Source organism: Microtus oregoni, unplaced genomic scaffold (genome assembly GCF_018167655.1).
Source record: "Microtus oregoni isolate MIOR12 unplaced genomic scaffold, Mior012 000220F_ref0000125, whole genome shotgun sequence".
NCBI lineage: Eukaryota > Metazoa > Chordata > Mammalia > Rodentia > Cricetidae > Microtus > Microtus oregoni.
Window position 1 is genome coordinate 722 of NW_024544888.1, and position 17,158 is coordinate 17,879.

Genomic DNA, 17,158 nt, shown 5'->3' on the forward strand with positions numbered 1-17,158 from the left:
CAAACTCAGGTCCCTATGCATGTGTGGCGGTGAGTATGTCCACTGAGCCATCTCCCCAGCCCCTACAATGCTTTGTCTCACTGTGATGTAAGAACTGAACCAGCTGCTGTTCCTGCCTCGCCTCTTTGTCTGCTGTTCCTGCAGTCCACTCCCCTAGAGCCAGCTCCTGCCTTCTGCCTTGGGTTAACTTTTCCCCAACCCTGTCACCTGGATACTCAGTGGCTCCCTTCCCTTCTCTGTCTGACTGAGCTGGAACCAGTCACCTCTGTTCTGGGACACCTTGGTCATTGATGAAAAACTGCTTGTTTGTGAATCCTTTCTTAAGGAAAAAAGATTTACCCACTTGTAATCTTTGCACAGTGAATAGAGATTGGCTTTATTTAAAACAGGGTATGTCCATGGCATGAATGACTGTGGTCTCCTGTCTTAGCAACTTAAACCAAGGGGAACTGTGTCAGTTAAGCAATGCCTTGACAACAGGCAGAAGTGGGTATACCCTCTGCCCTCCTGGCAGCTGGTACACAGGGTGGCAGGTCCTTGATTGTTTACTTATTCAGAGTCCACAGAATGCATGTCCTCAGAAAGGCTGGCTTCAGCATCTCTCCCCAGGCTGGCTATCCCTTTGCTAGTGTAGACGAAGTGCCCACCTGCCACACTCCCGAAAAGAGCATCGGCATGGGTGGTGCCACTCATCTGAGACCCAGACCACTTAACCATGTCCTGCTTTCTCAAATCCTTGAAAGAACCAGGCAAGGACATGTAAACATGAAACTTTTTTCTTAACTTTTCATGTATTTCTTTTAGTGTTTCATCAGCAAATCTGTGTGTTTATACTTTAAAAGGCAGTGACAACCAGGAAAAGTGTTCCCGCTTTCTCAGCATAAACTGTTGAACTTGTCTTCCAAGATGCAACTTTTAGAGGGGCCTTTCCTGGGAAGCCTTCAGTGGAGCTTGTGGCTGTGAATCAGAGGCTCCATCAAGCCACACTGTTCATACAGGCAGCAGTCCTTATGAGGGCAGCCCACTCTTCCTGGCTACCACTACCCCCAAAGCAAGGTCATTTGTTCTCAATCGTGTGTGTGTGTGTGTGTGTACACAGGTGTACATGTGCATGCAGAGGCCAGAGGACAACCTCAGGTGTCATCCCTCAAGAGTTGCCACCTTAGGTTTTGCTTGTTTGGTTTTTGGTTCCTGGAGCTCAGTGAGTGGACTAGACCGGCTCGCTGGCTGGCATGCCCCAGGGATCCACCTGTCGCTGCCTCCCTGGCACTGGGCTTTCAAGCATTTACCTTCTGAACCCAACTGAAAAAATAGCAACAACAAAATCCCCCACGCCCAAAAGATAGTGACTTCTGGAGGCCCAAATCAGGCTTTCAAGATTGCGTTTTGCCAGCTGAGCAACCTTTTTAACATTTTGCCACAGTGCCAAGCCATGGCAGTAACCGGGAGTGAGGGAGCAGGGCAGCCTCTCTTGGGATGCCTGTCTTCCTCCCACTGCAGCATGAGGAGCTAAACCTCCATCCATGACATCCCCATAGAAAGGCAAAGCAAAGGTGCTGGTCACCAAAGCAGATAGGAAGAAAGAGAAGAAACAGCGGATGCTAAACAGCCTAAAGAAGGCATGAAGGCTTACATTCAACTGAGATATAGGGAACTCTCGGGACTGAGGTGGGAGGTGAGGTCTTTGTAGAATGGCCCTTGACTAAATACCTGAAATTCCTCCAGGAGCACCCAGAGGTCTGAGAGTCTCAAGGCCTCCTGTCCATGAGCCCTGCACACTTTAGGTATGTAAAAGTCCCTTGCACACTTTGGGTATGTAAAAGTCCCTTGCACACTTTGGGTATATACAGTCCCCTTGGGGGAGCCTGAGGGAGGAGTCCTGAGATGAGCCTGCGACTGTGAAAGAGGATTAGGAGGTGCTGAGTGGCTCAGGTGCCAGGGCAGGGAGCATCAGCACCCACCCTATGAAACCCTCCAGCTGCTCTATGAAACGGCCCGATAGAAACCTGAACTTCCCACGGGTTTTCCAAGGCAGCCGAGTTTCTAGGCTGTTGGGTAGAGAGAGCATGACACAGCAAGATAGGGCCAGCCAGACCCACTGTGGCCATAGCTTTCAGCTTCCCACAGCTCCCAAAGGCTGCATCCAGGGCTTCGGTCTATCGTCTCCCCACCCCCTCTGCTCTTCTTAGCCTGGCGCTGGAGGAATGATGATGATAGGGCGGCCGGGTGTAGGATTACTTCTGCAGTCTCTAACCTGTAAGTGCTATTTTTCCATGTCTGTGCTCTCAGCGGGCCCTTCTTCCAGAGCCGGCTGCACCCCAGTTCAAGCCAGCCATAGGGGAGCCCATCCAAGATACTGGCAGGCATGCTGGCTCCCTGCTAACTGTCCAAAACACCTCTCTGTCCCTCGTTTTTTCCCTTTCTACTAACTTTATACACACTCTGGAACAAAACAGCCAGACCCAGCTCTGGATCTAACACATTCCCTAATCCTTACCTGAAGAACCCGCAGGCTGGCAGCTCTCCTCACTCCAGTTGCTCACAAGGGGGTTGGAACTCGCTCGCTCGGTGGCCTTTGCTCTGTGTATCACGGTTCCGGTGCCGAGACTGTCCCTTCAGCCGGCTCTCCGAACCTCAGGATTACTGCAGCTCTGTGTGGGGAGAGGGACGGGCTGTGGCATGCACATCAGGTTGCTGGACCGCCTCCAGACACTATGCCAGTCCCAGAGGGCTGTGTGGGAAGCAGGGAGGTGGGTGGGGGAGCGGAGAGCGCTGGCCTCTAGGTCTGCCTTTGGCCCTTGTTCGTCAGCCGGTCAGCCGGAGGGGCCCCGCCTGCAGCCCACCACCCAGCCGCACCCCACCACGTCAGTCCACGTGAAGCTCTAAGTGCCCCTAGCTCTTGACGGTCTGCAGCAGACCTGGGGACTGCAGAGATGGCAGACAGTGACAACAACTATCTTGGGTGTTATTTTAGCATGGTTTGTATCGGGACAGAAGCCCGAGCCCAGTGTATTACCGTCTGAGCAGAATCCTGTTTATTTTGAAGCCTCTGTCACCAGGGAAACAACTGGTAGTGTTGAAAGACATTCCTCTAAAACCGGGCGGCTAGCGAAAGGGAGCCCTTTTCTGTCCTGTCATCGGTCCCCACGCATGGTGTAAGTGTCTGTCTATATGTCTACACCGTTCCCAGAGCCAAGCCCTATTGAGGGCATTCTGTGGAGCTAGGCAAGGAGTGGCCGCCTGGTTAGGGCTAGGGAGGGGTGTCAGAGAGTGTCCCCAGCATTTGTCATTACAGTTCCCATCTATCCTGGCTAGATTAGGGGGTCCTCAGGTGAGCCTGGATCCTCTTTAGTGAACCATAGATGTCATCTTCATACCATAGAGAAGGAAGGAAGGGAGGTTGCCTCGTAATACAGATGACTCTGGCTTGAAGGTAGAGAATGAAGTGGACTCAGAAGACATGGATCAAAGAAACCGGCTGGAACCATATGATTAATTGTGGCTGATCATTGACGAAGAGAACCTCCCTTGCACAGGCATTTCAACCTGGGAGGCATGAGTGAGCATTCATGCGTGTGTGGGCTCCAGCCTGCTCACCTATTGGTTCAGATAGAGAGAGGCACGTGGACCTGAAGGAACTGGCAATGTACTCCAAGGTCTCTCTCCCTGATCAATGTAGTCGATCCGGGGTAGTGAATCCAGGGAGGGCAGGATGCGGGGGAGGAGAACAAAGTCTGAATTTGAAACTCACACATTTTGAACACTTACTTGGTCTCTAGCTTGTGGCACTAGTTTAAAGGCTGCAGAGTCTGTAAGAAGTGGGCCTGGCCGACAGAATGAGGTTGGTAGGAGCAGGTCTTTGACCATTGTACCTACCCCTGCCTCTGGTCTAGCTCTCTCCACTTCCTGGTCCGTACCAGGTGGCAGCCACCCCTCTGCCTTCCTGTCACCATGCCTTCGCCACCACTGATGGACTGGAGTGTCTCTGAAACCATTAGCCACCGTGAGCCTTTCCTCACGCAAGTCATTTCTGTCGGATATCTTGTTATAGTTAACAGTGGGGGTGGGGGGGTCTCTTGGCTGAAAGAGCAACCGGGGCCATTCCTGGGCCTTCAGAATGAGGAGTCCCAAGGAGCTCGGCTCCTGAGGCAAGAGGCTCAGACATGACATGGCTCTGACCATGGGTCTGTCAGAGGGGACTGGTTCTCAGAGAAGCCCTGCAGAGGAATGCCATCACAAATATCAAACCTCGTCTTCCTGGGAAGAGCAGAAGAAATCTAGGCTGGCTAGGTCCCTAACTAGAGGGGAACCTCCTCCAACCCCTCCCACCTTGTCGCACACAGATTTCTGGCTGTGACTGAGGGTGCCATGTGCAGCTACCCTCACGCGTGCTGCTGTGTGTGAGCATGGGCCCAGCAATGTTCTTATTCAGGAGAATGGGTCACTTGTTGAAATCCAAAGTTTTCAGTGTGGAAATTACACCCTTGAGATTCACTCAGATGAGGGCAGGTGCCAGGCGTTTCTTGTTCAGTCTATCAAGCCGAGAAAGAAGAGTTCATTCTTTCAGGAAATGACAGTGTGCACATTTTGGATTCTGCAGGTTTGATTCAGGAAGCCACAAGCGTTGAACCTAAACGGTGTTTATGGTGGTCTGGATGGGATGTCCCCCATAGTCTCTGGCATTTGGATACTTGGTTGCCCGTTGGTGGTGCTATTTGCTTAGGCTTAGGCAATGTGGCCTTGCTGAATGAAGGATGTTGCTAAGGGTGGACTTTGAGGGTTCAAAAGCCACATATCCCTGGTTGTCTTGCTCTGTGCTTCCTGCTTGAGGTTTCAGAAGTGAGTGCTCAGCCTGTTGCCCCAGCTGCTGCCCTGCCCGCCTGCTGCCCCGGCTGCTGCCCTGCCTGCCTGCTGCCCCAGCTGCTACCCTGCCTGCCTGCTACCATGCTTTCCTGCCATGGTGGTGATGAGCTCTCATCCCTCTGTAAGCCTGAATAATCTCTTCCTTTTATAAATTGCCTTGGTCATGGTGATTTATCACAACAATAGAAAAACAATACGATGTCAATGCAGTAAGTGTGTGTTTGAACAGGGGCAGGTCAGCATGCCGGTGGGTCTGATCTGAGAACTGTGCAGCTATGGAACGGAGCCACCTCGTGGAAAATCTTTGGGATATTGTAATGATGCGCTCAAAGACCCCTTTCTGAACAAAAGACACAGACCCAGCGTTCCGCCCAGAGTCACTGTGTGACTAGCCCTCTCTCTCCCTGGTTTAGTCTAACACTCACTAACCTGAGCACGCTATGTTCTTGGCCACTCCTGGACAGCTCAGCTCTTCCAGGCTCCTTCTTTCCTAAGGACCTCAATAAGATTTCCAACTTTCGGCCTCCCTGCAAACTTCAGAGCACCATGGCAATCAAATGTTAGCATGCTCAACTTGAAGGTACAAGTGGAAGCTGTTATCTAATTTCTCCATTGTATCCACTATCACACACCTCACAATGCAATCCCTAATGACTGGCGTGTACTAATTTCTGTGCTGTAGTAAGTGTTTAGCAATATTATGGTCCAAATCCTGCAAAAAGGACCTTCAGTTCTTTAAGATATATTTATAATATAGTTCTCTTAATGATGACATTTAATTTTTTTGCATTTAGCATTTCTCAATTCAAATGTTTATTTCAACATGTGTAAAGGATCTATACCTATCTTGGAAACAATATGCATGGAGTTTTTAAAATCCTGAGTGATGTCTCTTGGCCCAACTGTTACCTGGAGTGGGAAGAGACTGTGAGATTCCCCAGGAGGAAAGTCTGGCCCTAGAATAGACCTGAGCCCTGCCCCAGGAAATAGTCTGGGGAAAAAAATAGCTGTGAAAGCCACTTATTAAGCACCCGCGATTCTCTAGGTCCTTCTGTGTGTGACAGAAATCATATCTTCTCTCCAACTTCTTCAGCCACTTTAAAACCCTCCTCTGTCACAATAAGACCTTTTGCAGAAACCACATGCTTCTGTGGAGGTGTGGCCTGAGGAAAACAATAGATCTTTGAGGACAGACCAAACTCCTGGTGGGGTTATCCTCAAAGATGCAAGCTTGTCCAGAATTATCTAAGGCTAAAGTGCTGGGGCTGTTAACGGAGGTGCATCCTTCTTCCGAATCTTAAGAGCCAGACTTGGCCAGCACTCAGGCAGTTGCTTCTACAGAAACTGGCTCCAGACTCTTAGGGAGAGCTCTAGAATAGTGGTTCTCAATGGGGCAGAGGCCAGGCACCCCCTTTTGTAAGCCACTAATGCTGCCACCTTTTAATACAGTTAAAAGTCATGTTGTGGTGACCCCCAACTATAAAGTTATTTTTGTTATTACTTCATAACTCTAATATTGTTACTGTTCGGATTCAGACGATAAATATCTGCGTTTTCTGAAAGTCTTAGGCGACTATGTGAAAGGGTTGTTTGATCCCCAAAGGGGTCGCTACCCACAGGTTGAGAAACACTGCTTTAGAAGGTCCATAAAAGTAGAGGACAGCATTTCTTTTCTTCCTCTCTTCTCCCCCGACCCCCAACCAATTTTATGTTCAGTGCTTCTGAACAGCAGACTCGGCACCCTCACTCGGGTGGTGTGAAAGAGACACCCATGCCGCATCGGTTGGCAAGCTTTAGAAGGTTGCCAGGAAGCACACTTTCTTCCTCTCAGGCAGAGCAGCCGCCCTGGCATCTTCTCCTGGACTCTTAAGGCTGACATTTCAGAGTGGCCTCGGCCTTTCTCCCTCCTTCATCCTGTTCAAATCAGAGAAGCCGCTCCGCGAGGCTCTGTCAGACTCATGGCATTTTCTTCCTAATCTCATTTTGACCTTGTTCAGGGCCCAACAAATCCTAATCAGCTGACAGGCGGAATCAGATGCTGAGTGCAGCTCTGCAGCCAGCATTTCCGCCTGATTATACCCAACCGGGGCCACTCAGCAAGGGCATCCTGGCCACCTGGTGAGTCAGCTGCCAAGTGGACAGGGAAGCACAGCAGACATTCTCAAGAAACTGCATTAGTTACCCGAGGCAACCTCAAGGGCAGACACATCAGCAGAGCTGGAGGGTACACCGGGTACAGTAGCTCACAGAAAGGGGTGCTTGGCCCTGCCTCACTGTTACCCAAGAACATTAGCCAATTTTTTTTCAGCAGCTATAGGCGGGACACTTGAAAAGGGCCCCTCGCACAAGTGAGCTGCTTCAGCTCCGTTAGGACCCCCACCCCCACCCAGTGCTTCTTCTAGTTTCTTTTTTCTTTTTTTGGAGACAAGGTCTCCTGTATCCCAGGCTGGCCTCGGACTCCCGTGTAAGCTAAGAATGATCTTGAACTCCTGACCCACCTGCCTATACCTTCCGATTGCTGGGATTACAAACACATAGGCCATTACATCCAGCTTCTGGGGTGCCGGGGAGCCAACCTAAAGCCTTTAGCATGTTTTGGTACAAAATTCCACTCGATTCCCTGGGCTGGTTTTGAACTCAGTGTAGACAGTCTTTCTGCTTTGACATCCTACTAGCCGAGAACTACGGGTCTGCTGTACTGCCAAATCCAGCCTGTGTGATTACACTCGGTATGCCGAAGCTCTTCTGAGAACATAGAGTACCAAAGCGTGTAAAGTGGCCCTCACCAGATCAGTCCTCCCTGAAGATGGCCAGGGGTGTGGGATTTGGCTCTCTCAGGTAGAAGGTGACTTTGTGCCCATGGCTATGGTGGCACGTAGCGAACGGCACGCTGTGCGTTTACAGCGCTCTTTGCTTATTTGTTTACGCACAGACCTCCGAGCCCTTTGAGGTAGTACAGGGCCTGGAATCCCAGCAGTCCGGAGGTGGGAGCAGAAGACAGGGAGTTCAAGGCTAGCTTGGGCTACAGAATGAGATTTGGGGACTTTGGTCTAGTTCATCCAAGCATCAGTCTCTCCTTCTGGGCTTATTGATTTCAGTAACTTCCCTTTAACTTGTCTTCCCGTCTTTGTCCCTTCGGCCCCATGGGACCGTCCAGAAGACCCTTGCTAAAAGGTAAGTCAGATTGCATCTCTCTTTGTTCCGAATCGTCTGTCTGGTACCCTTCCTTTGCACCGAGAACAAAGCCAAGCTCACGCGTCCCACAGCATCTCTCAACTCAGCCCCTGCTCACCTCTTCACTCCTTGTGTTACTTGTACGTTGCTCATTGCATAGTGCCAAGCCTGCCCAGAGGGACCCAGCGCTTTCTTTGTAATGGTGCTTTGGTTTGCAGTTTTTTCTGTGTTGGATTTAAACCTTCTCAAAGTCTTTGGGACAGAAAGAATCCAAGTATTGTCAGCTAACATGGTTTTTCAGCTCCATTGACCCAATGGCCAGGGATGAGAACCTTTCTGCGTTAGGGGTCCAAGGGGAAGCCCATGAGAGAAACTGCTGTCCTTAGCACACTGGGAACACTGAGAACTGAACCTGGCACAGCTGTCTGTCGCTGGGAGTGATAAGTGTGGCTGGAACACCCTGGCTGTGCTGCTGGCTCAGATGCAGGTCTGGTGCTCAGATCCCTGCAGTCTGGTCCGCAGCAGGCTATGAACTCTAGACCATCTCAAGCCCCTGAAAATCTGATGAAAGTATGAGCCCATCCCCCAGAAAAGCAAGCATGTTTGCTCACACACACATTTTTACGTTTCATTTCGGAAAGAATCAAGATGCCCCAAGCCCAATTTAGTCTCACGGTAAGAATGCCTCGTTTGGTAACCGCCTTACTGTTTGGCAAAACAAACAAACCTATCTGGATCCCTAGTCTGGACCATTTAAATGAACCAGAAGCTTGCATATAAAAGATGATAAACCTTAGGGGACTGTCCTAGGGAGCACTACAGCAGAAGTGAATGAGATGAATTGACAGTGAGCGTTTACAGAGGCATGATCTGAAATCCAGGTGGAAAGAAAGCAATGCAAACAACACAGCCTTTAACCGGACCTGTGCAAGGAGGCAGGACGTGTCCTGGACCCTTCTTTTCCATCTATGGTCTTCCCATTGGCTGTCCCCACACTCTGCGGGAGAGACCTGAACTTACCAGAGCACAATAGACCTCACCTTCAACTAACCCCATCACTGGGTTAAGATCCCACTGAATTGCCGTGCTGGCTAGATTTTTATTTTGTTTGTTTGTTTTTGTTGTGGTTTTTTTTTTTGTTTGTTTATGTGACAACTTGACACAAGCTGGAGTTCTCTGGGAAGAAGAACCTTGATTGAGAAAAATCTATCATTCAGATTGTTTGTCGGCACCTCTGTAGAATATTTTTTTAAAAGTTAATATTGGGTGTGGGTGGTGCTACCTCTGAGCAGGTGGCCCTGAGCTGTTTTAGAAAGTGGACCAGGCAAGCCACAGAGAGAAATCCTGTAGCAGCCTTCCTCCATGTCTTCTACCCCAGTGCCAGTCCTGACTCCTCTCAGTGATGGACTGGAATGTGGAACTAGGCTGACATTAACCTTTTCCTCCCCACGTTGCTTTTGGTCATAGTGTTTTCCCATAGAAATTGAAACCCCAACTAAAACAATTTCTTAACATTTTATTCAGATATAACTCACATGACCTACAGATCACGTGTTCAGCATGGTGATCTTACTATAGTCACAAACCTATGGAGCCATAAGCACAGTCACTTTAGAATATTTTTGTCACTTCAAAAGAAACTGTGTCCCTTAGTGGTCAGCTGACATTTCCCCCTTCCTATCAGGCTCAGACAGCCACAGAGCTCCTTTCTGTCTTGAAGATTCCCTCTCCTGTCTATTTTGTATAAATACGATCATTCAATATAGGGTTTTCCTCTTAGCATAATATCTTCAAATTTCAATAATATTGTAGTAGTATGTATCAAAATTTATTTCTTAATTTTGCTGCTGAATGTTTCATTGTAAGGATACACCACATTTTATTCCATCCACCAGCTGATAAATATCTAGGGCTATATATTATAAATAATGATGCTGTGAATATTTTTATGAAGATATGCAGTGTTTTAGAATATTTTATGTATATGCATGTGTGCCTGAGTATGTATGTATGCACCACATGCATGTGGGTACCTTCAGAAGCCAGAAAACAGCTTCTGATCCCATTAAGCTGGAGTTACAGGTGGTATACAACCACCTGATATAGGTTCTGGGAACTGAACCCAGGTCCTCTGCAAGAGCAGCAAGTTCTCTTAAGCCCTGTGCCATCTCTCCAACCTGCAGAGGTTCATCTTTTTAGTATTAACCTAAGGATTCAGATGCTCAGAGGAGCGATCCTTAGAGCACACACTTGTGTATGTGCATGTATTGTGTGTATGCATGTGTGTATGTGTCCCCGCATCATAATCATATGCAAAAAGCCGGCAAGCATGGATGCTAAGTCCCTCAGATTGCTTCCTTTCCGTTGGAACCTTCTGGGTGATCCTGGGACTTGACTCAGTCTCAGGTCTCCAAGGGGGATTATGTCATCCCTAGAAGGAAGGTGGCAATGCCAGCTTGTGACCCTTACAGGGCAGTGTGAAGATAAATGGAAGAAGTCCAATGGGCTCTACTCTTCCGAGAGTCCATATGAATAGGCTAGCGTGTGCTCCCAGATGGAGGGTGTTGTTGGCTCCCAGGCACCTGTTGCAGCTCAGAGCCCATGGCTTGGGGCTTGAGAGCATGGATGGTATTAGTCTCCATTTATGATGACATTAAGATGTGGTTTCTCTTGGGATTAGAATCTGGTCATCTCTTGAATCCCAGAGACTATTCCCTAAAGAAAAGCCTAGCTCTTTTCTGCTTGACCATGCTGGGCAGGGCAGGGGCAGGAGAAAGGGCAGGGTCCCATCTAGTGACTAGTGCCCAGAGGGTCAAGCTTGAATTCTAAAACTTATCTTTGAACTAGTTCTTGGAATGATCACCCTACCCTGTGATCACCCTTTTCTCTGTAAAGTACCTTGTTCTCTATAGAACCCTAGAGTACCTCCTTCCATGAAAGTCCTTCCGTGATCCCTTGACTTCTGGAGAGGGGTTGAATCCAATAAGGCCTCCTGTAGAGAGGTACTGAGAAGTCAGGTGATGGAGAGGTGTCTTAAAACATCTGAGGGTCCTATGTAGTCTACCAACTTCCTTGGGTCTCTTGGGCTTTAAAATCAGGCCCCAGGAGATGGCCCTGAGAGGCATCTCTATGTTAAATGGAACAGTAAATGAACTGGCAGGCATGCCTGGGGCACACCCTAATATCACTATTCACTGGTTGTATGAGCAAGGGCATGTACCTCCCCCACCTGAAATGACTTAGTAGTAGGGCGTGCCTGGTGGGCAGATTCACTGTGGAGACTTCATGGGATGTGCTACAGGGGCTCTGCCTGCATCCCGAGCTTTACCAATGTTCGCTTTAAAGTCAGAATTGAGGCCCACGAGCAGGCCAATGTTCTGTTGGTCAGTTAGTTGAACTCACTTAATTGGGCACCAGTTATGCAGCAGATACTAGCAAAAGGCCTGGGAACAAAACTTACCTTTCCCCCAAGGTTGCAAAATTCAGGTGGAAAAGAAACTAAACATTATGAAGTTTTTGTTTGTTTGGTTTGAGACAGGGTCTCACTGTGTAGCTCTGACTGGCCAGGAACTCACTATGTAGACCAAGCTGACTTTAAACTCAGAGATCTGCCTGACTCTGCCTCCCAAGTGCTGGGATTAAAGTGTGCACCACCATGGCCAGCTCCTCAGACTTCTTAAAGAATACATAAACAAACAGCAGTCCTGACAATGCCGTTCAGGTTCAGAGAAGAGAGACGGCAAAAGTGTCTGGAAGGGTTGGGCAAGGCCACAAGGAAAGCAATACTCTGAGGTGAGCAGTTGCAAGGCAAGATGAATTCCATCAATAGAGCGGAGGGAGGATTGGGGACAAGGGGAGTGGAGGACAGAGTAACATGTACGGCAGAGGCAGTGAGTGACAGCCTAGAGTAGTCAGGGCACAGCGCTGGTCTAGACCTGAGCCAGCATCAGCTTTCTGGTGTTAGTTCCTTCCTCACTGCCAGGGGTCTCTGGGTACGACAAGGCAGGCATCTCTTAGTGATCTGTTCTACCAATAATTACTCTTCCTCTGAAACTTCTTATCAATAACTTCTTATCAATTTCCGTATGAATGAAAGGAGAAGGGAGACCGAAGTTACCATTGCAGAAAGAGCCACATAGTGGCAACTGTTGGGCTCCTGTAACCAGCCCCCTTCTCTGGGGATGAACACTTTGATTGCCTTTGGGGGAGTCACCCTTGTTACTCTCAACCCAGGTGGCGTTGGAGAAGATGACACCCCCACTCCACGGCAGCAATAGATGCAGGCCTTTCCACGTTGGTTCTGTGAGACCCAAGCCTAAGTCCAGCTGGAGCGGGATGTCAGTGGGATGTGGACTGAGTTGCTGGCAGCCACACTGCCACTATCACGGCAAGTCCTTCTGGGAACAGAACCTGACCAGGAGCCAAAGGCGAAGGATGGAGAGAGAAGGACTCAGGGTATCTTCCCACCTAGCGCCACTGTACCAAAGCCTCGGCTTTCAACATGAGGGGAGATATACCATCTTTTTGCCCAAGTCTCTTCACTCTCGGTTTAGATTATGTTCATTGACAGAATCCAGATTTATGCAAGTATGTGGCTCCTGTTGGGGTTTTGATGACGTCTTCTTAGCATGGATAGATGCAAACCATTGCTCAGAGTGGCCTATGTCTGCAGTAACAGAACCCATGTGCTGGGCATAGCGGCCCCTGTACTCATCCTCAAATGGTGCGCTCGGGGTTGCAGAAGGCTACACCAAGATGCAAACTGCCCTTCTTTCTCCCTCCTCTGCTCACCCAGGAACTCTCCTCAGACTCCTGACTTCATTCCTCCTTTTCTTAAAGTAAGGAGTTATTGAATCTACTAAGTATATTTTTGCAAGACCCTGAAACCCCAGGGAGGAGCAAGAAACGGAAGACTGGCAAGTCTTAGTTTTGTTTTTTGTTTTCCTTTTTGCTCCTTAGGGGAGAATCAGCTATTTCTTTTATTTCCTGTTCCATGCTGTGTCTTTTAGAAAGCATTAACTTTATGGTGATGGGATTTGGCTAGTTTACAATTTCCTGGCTACCTCTTCTTGGATCTGAGCACAGATAATTCACGGGGTAGGAATAATTTCCTGCTTCCTGGCTAAGAACTCGTCCTCTATAGTTCTTTCTGGGGGGGTGAATTCGCCTCTGAATGAGAGGCAGGAATCTTTGAAGACTCCAGTCTATCTTTGACCCAGATCTGGGAGTGGGAGCGCAGGGGTTGAGGGAAGGGGGGAGGAACAAGTGGAAGGCAAGGAGCAGGAACACAGGCACTCACCTCTGTCTCTGTGGTGGGGGGGCTTTCTTTCTGGGGTGGTGACAGCCGCTGCAATCACACTGGGCTCCCAGGACGCTGCAAGTAGCCTGCTGAAAAGGGGCGGTTCCATTCACCATTAGAAGGGAGTGTCCATCCAGAAAAGGAGGCCTTTATCCCCTGGAGGTTGTTGAGCCACTTGTCCTTTCTTTCTATGGTGTGAACGGAGCAGAGGAGACACCAACCCCCCAGGGAAAGGCTGGGTGAAACCATACACCCCACTGGCCACTTAGCAGGAGGAAGGTAAGGCCGCCCTGTCCAGCCCCTGAAAGGTTGGCTGGCATTGGTATGCCTACAGAAGGCCAAGGCCAAGAGCCCATGTTCTTTCATTTCCCCTCTGATGTGATTTATTTTTGGACTAGACACACAGGCTATTTGGGGGCTGGACAGCTGCCAGGTGAAAGGACAAGTATGTTGGCCAAGTTGTGTCTATGCCCTGCTCTGAACTTGCCCTTGTCCCTTCCCCCACATGAGATGGGGGGGGGGGGGTCTTGCTCTGATTAACTTTTGCAACTCCGCATGCTTTTTCAACTAGTTGATCGCTGCCCTCTGAGCATGCAATGGGAACTGTCTTCCCTTCTGCATGTGAAGCAGGTGGGTTCTGAGGCTGGTGGTCGTGCCACATAGGCAAACACACTATTCCAAACAAGGAGACCCTCTAGTCAACACAGGGCAGACCCTGAGGCTAGAAGGCAATGTGTAAACAGTGCTGGAAAGCTAGGCTCGGTGACCATGCACCCAATTCTCCCTCGCTCTCCTGGTAGTTCCTGTTTCCTAGGCTTGTGGGGCACAGCGTTGAAGTGGGTAGATTTCTCACCTCCCATTCTTTGTCACTGAATGAGAATGGAGAGCTGAAGCAGGCATGCTTGACCTGATGGCGTGCACCTTAGCCTCATCGCCTCCACTGTCACAGCTCTTACTCCTGGGCTCTCTCCCCTGACCGCCGTCTCTCCCCTGCCCCAGCCCCTTTCATCCTCGGGGCAGCCAACCCTTTGCTCTGTGTGGTGGCCAGGGAAGCTGAGATGTGGAAAGGCTGAACCTTACCTTCAGAAAGGTTGAGGTGCTGGCTCCAGACTGTCTGCCTCCAGGGCTGGCGCTTTTTGACCACTTTGCTCTGCTGCCTTCTCAAGTAGAACTGGTTAAGATTTTGCCTCCTTTCCCCCCAGAGAACGAAGGAACTAGAGCCTCAGGGGCGAATCAGACCCATTCATTCAGCCTTCAATTTCATCCCCAAATTCAGATCTTGAAGAGGAGACAATAGCTTTTTTGTGTGTTAACTGTCCCAGGCTGAGTCTAGGTACAGGATGGAATCTCTGCTCTCCCTTGTCCTTGGAGACATTTCCCTGTGAGTGATTCACTGTGCAAACATTAGAGCAAGCTGGGTCGAGCTGCCCAGGCTGGTCTCCCCACCCGTCTGGGCTCAAGTGCCCAGTTTCTTTAGGAAGAGCCAGAGGTAGCACTCAACTGCTTGTCCAACGCTGCCCTCTTCAGGCTCTTGTGTGCCATTACACCAGGGCAATCATCTACCGACTATCTCAAAAATGAGTTTTTAGAATCCTTTCCCAGGTCCTTCAAAAGTTACTTTGCCAGGGAATGTGTCTGTGCCGATAATAATTCTTCCCCTTTTGTATAATAGTTGAGAATTCACATCACCCTTGCAAATCTAAGTAAGGTGTCTTTGTCCAAAATGAAAAAGAAAAGAATATCTCCAGATTTCCTAATGATCCAGACGTTTCCTTTGGTGATTTAAATCAACTTTCTTTAATGATAAATTAAGCATTTCCTCATTGAACAACCACTTCCCCTATTGGTTCATTATTGATCGCTAGAACTGCAGAAGCAATTCAAGGTAATATTAGAAAAAAAAATCTCGGGGGCTGGAGAGATGGCTCAGTGGTTAAGAGCAGTGTCTGCTCTTCCAGAGGTCCTGAGTTCAATTCCCAGCAACCACATGGTGGCTCACAACCATCTGTAATGAGGTCTGGTGCCCTCTTCTGGCCTGCAGATGTACACACAGACAGAATATTGTATGCATAATAAATAAATAAATATTTAAAAAAAAAAAAAATCTCTGTGTATTTGTGTGTGTGTGTGTGCGTGTGTGTGTGTGTGTGATATGTGCACACCTGTTTTATGGGCATGCCAGCTGTCTTCTTGTATTGCTCCCTGCCTTAGTCTTTAAGATGGGTCTATTGCATTCATGACCAAGTTACTTACGGTTAGTTACATGGACATGGGTGAGAGATTATGAGATCATGAGCAATTTACCGATAGCCAGACCACTGAAGACACTGTCTGCCCTCCTCTCAGGGGAAGGTGAGGATTCTTGGGCCCCTCCCCATGTGTGTCAGAGCACTGTCGGGCAGAGTCTTGCGCAGGTCTGATACAGGTAACGACAACTGCCGTTTCATGAGTGTGATATCCATGTCAGAGTGGAAAGAATTCATTCTGCAGCGCCCCTCCCTGTCTTCTGGCTCTTACCTTCTTTCTGCTTCCTCTTCTGTCACGTTCCTTGAGCCTCGAAACGATCGATATAGATGTCCCTTGACCTATCGATTTCAACGTTCAGGGGGGCATTTTTTAGAATTGCTTCAGAAAACAGAGCAAAAAATTCATGAAGATTGCTGCTCACCAGGGCTGGCTACTGCTGCCTGCGAGCAGCAGGGTCATGACCCATGCACTGAGCATCTGCCCTCTGTCAGGCCTTTGGGCACCAGATATAAACACAGTGAGCAAAATCCAGCTTGCTCCATGCTGACTTCCTCGCCATGGCTACCTTCAGGACACTGAGCAATGGAAGCACGCAGGTTAATAATTACTCAAACGAGCCACGGGAATTCAGCTTGTTGAAGTGCGAGCACAGCGGGTATTTAGTGAGGCAAGAATGCACAGTGGACATTGACCCTGGGAGCCAGCTTTGTTCCTGGTGAAATGGGTGAAGGCAGCAGGCCCTAGGGGCATGAAATCTAAACCAAGAATATAGCTTCATAAAGCTCTAAGAATCTGGAAAAAAAATCATGGAGAAACCTCAGGAAAGGAGCTTCTAGACAGTTAAGAGAAAGAAAGAGACTGTCGTGTTTGGTTTCTTGTTGCTGCGACAAGACACTGACCGAGCTTTTCATATGGGCACGTGACCAGGGAGAAATTCTCACCAAACTCCTAATCACGGCTACCTCTAGAGGGCATGAGAATCAAGCCAAACTAGCTGGGTCTCTGGTGGTGGCTTTCTACTTAATCCTCCTCTCTCCCTGGATTAGATTCTCAAAATACACTCTCTCCATCCCTGCTAACATTCAAGTATCTCACCTGCAACCACGCCAGGCAGTGGTGACGCACACCTTTAACCCCGGTATTCGGGAGGCAGAGGCAGGCAGATCTCTGTGAGTTCAAGGCTAGCCTGGTCTACAAAGCCTGTGAGTTCCAGGATAGCCAGGGTTATGTAGAGGGACCCGGTCTCAAACAAAACAAAACAACACCAATAAATAAATAAATAAAACCACCTGCAACAAACTTCCTAAGCTCTTCCTGGGGTCTGCTTTCCCTTTTCCAAAGGAGCTTACCTCCTTACCCAGGAAAAGCACCGCTCCCATACCGTCTCTCACTCAGGGAAGACCTGAATATGCTCTGGTTATAAATACTCTCCTAGTGACTGGAGGTAACAAAGACTGGGGAAATTTGATTGTCAGCTTGAGATCCTTGGAATCAGGATGGAAACATATCTCTAGGTGTGTCTGTGAAGGTATTTTCAGAGAGAATTCACTCAGGACTGGGAAGACCTTCCTTCAG

The 17,158-nt window shown here is 48.9% G+C and overlaps 1 long non-coding RNA gene across 1 annotated transcript; it reads right to left on the bottom strand.

Annotated features, from left to right (window-relative positions):
• Positions 1-2,503: 2,503 nt before the first annotated feature.
• On the bottom strand, positions 2,504-14,477 carry LOC121445595. The gene is made up of 3 exons (XR_005973967.1): positions 14,417-14,477; positions 13,337-13,425; positions 2,504-2,651 (listed from the first exon to the last, which is right to left on the bottom strand). It is a non-coding gene; the product is annotated as an uncharacterized LOC121445595 (long non-coding RNA).
• Between the last annotated feature and the right edge of the window lie 2,681 nt (positions 14,478-17,158).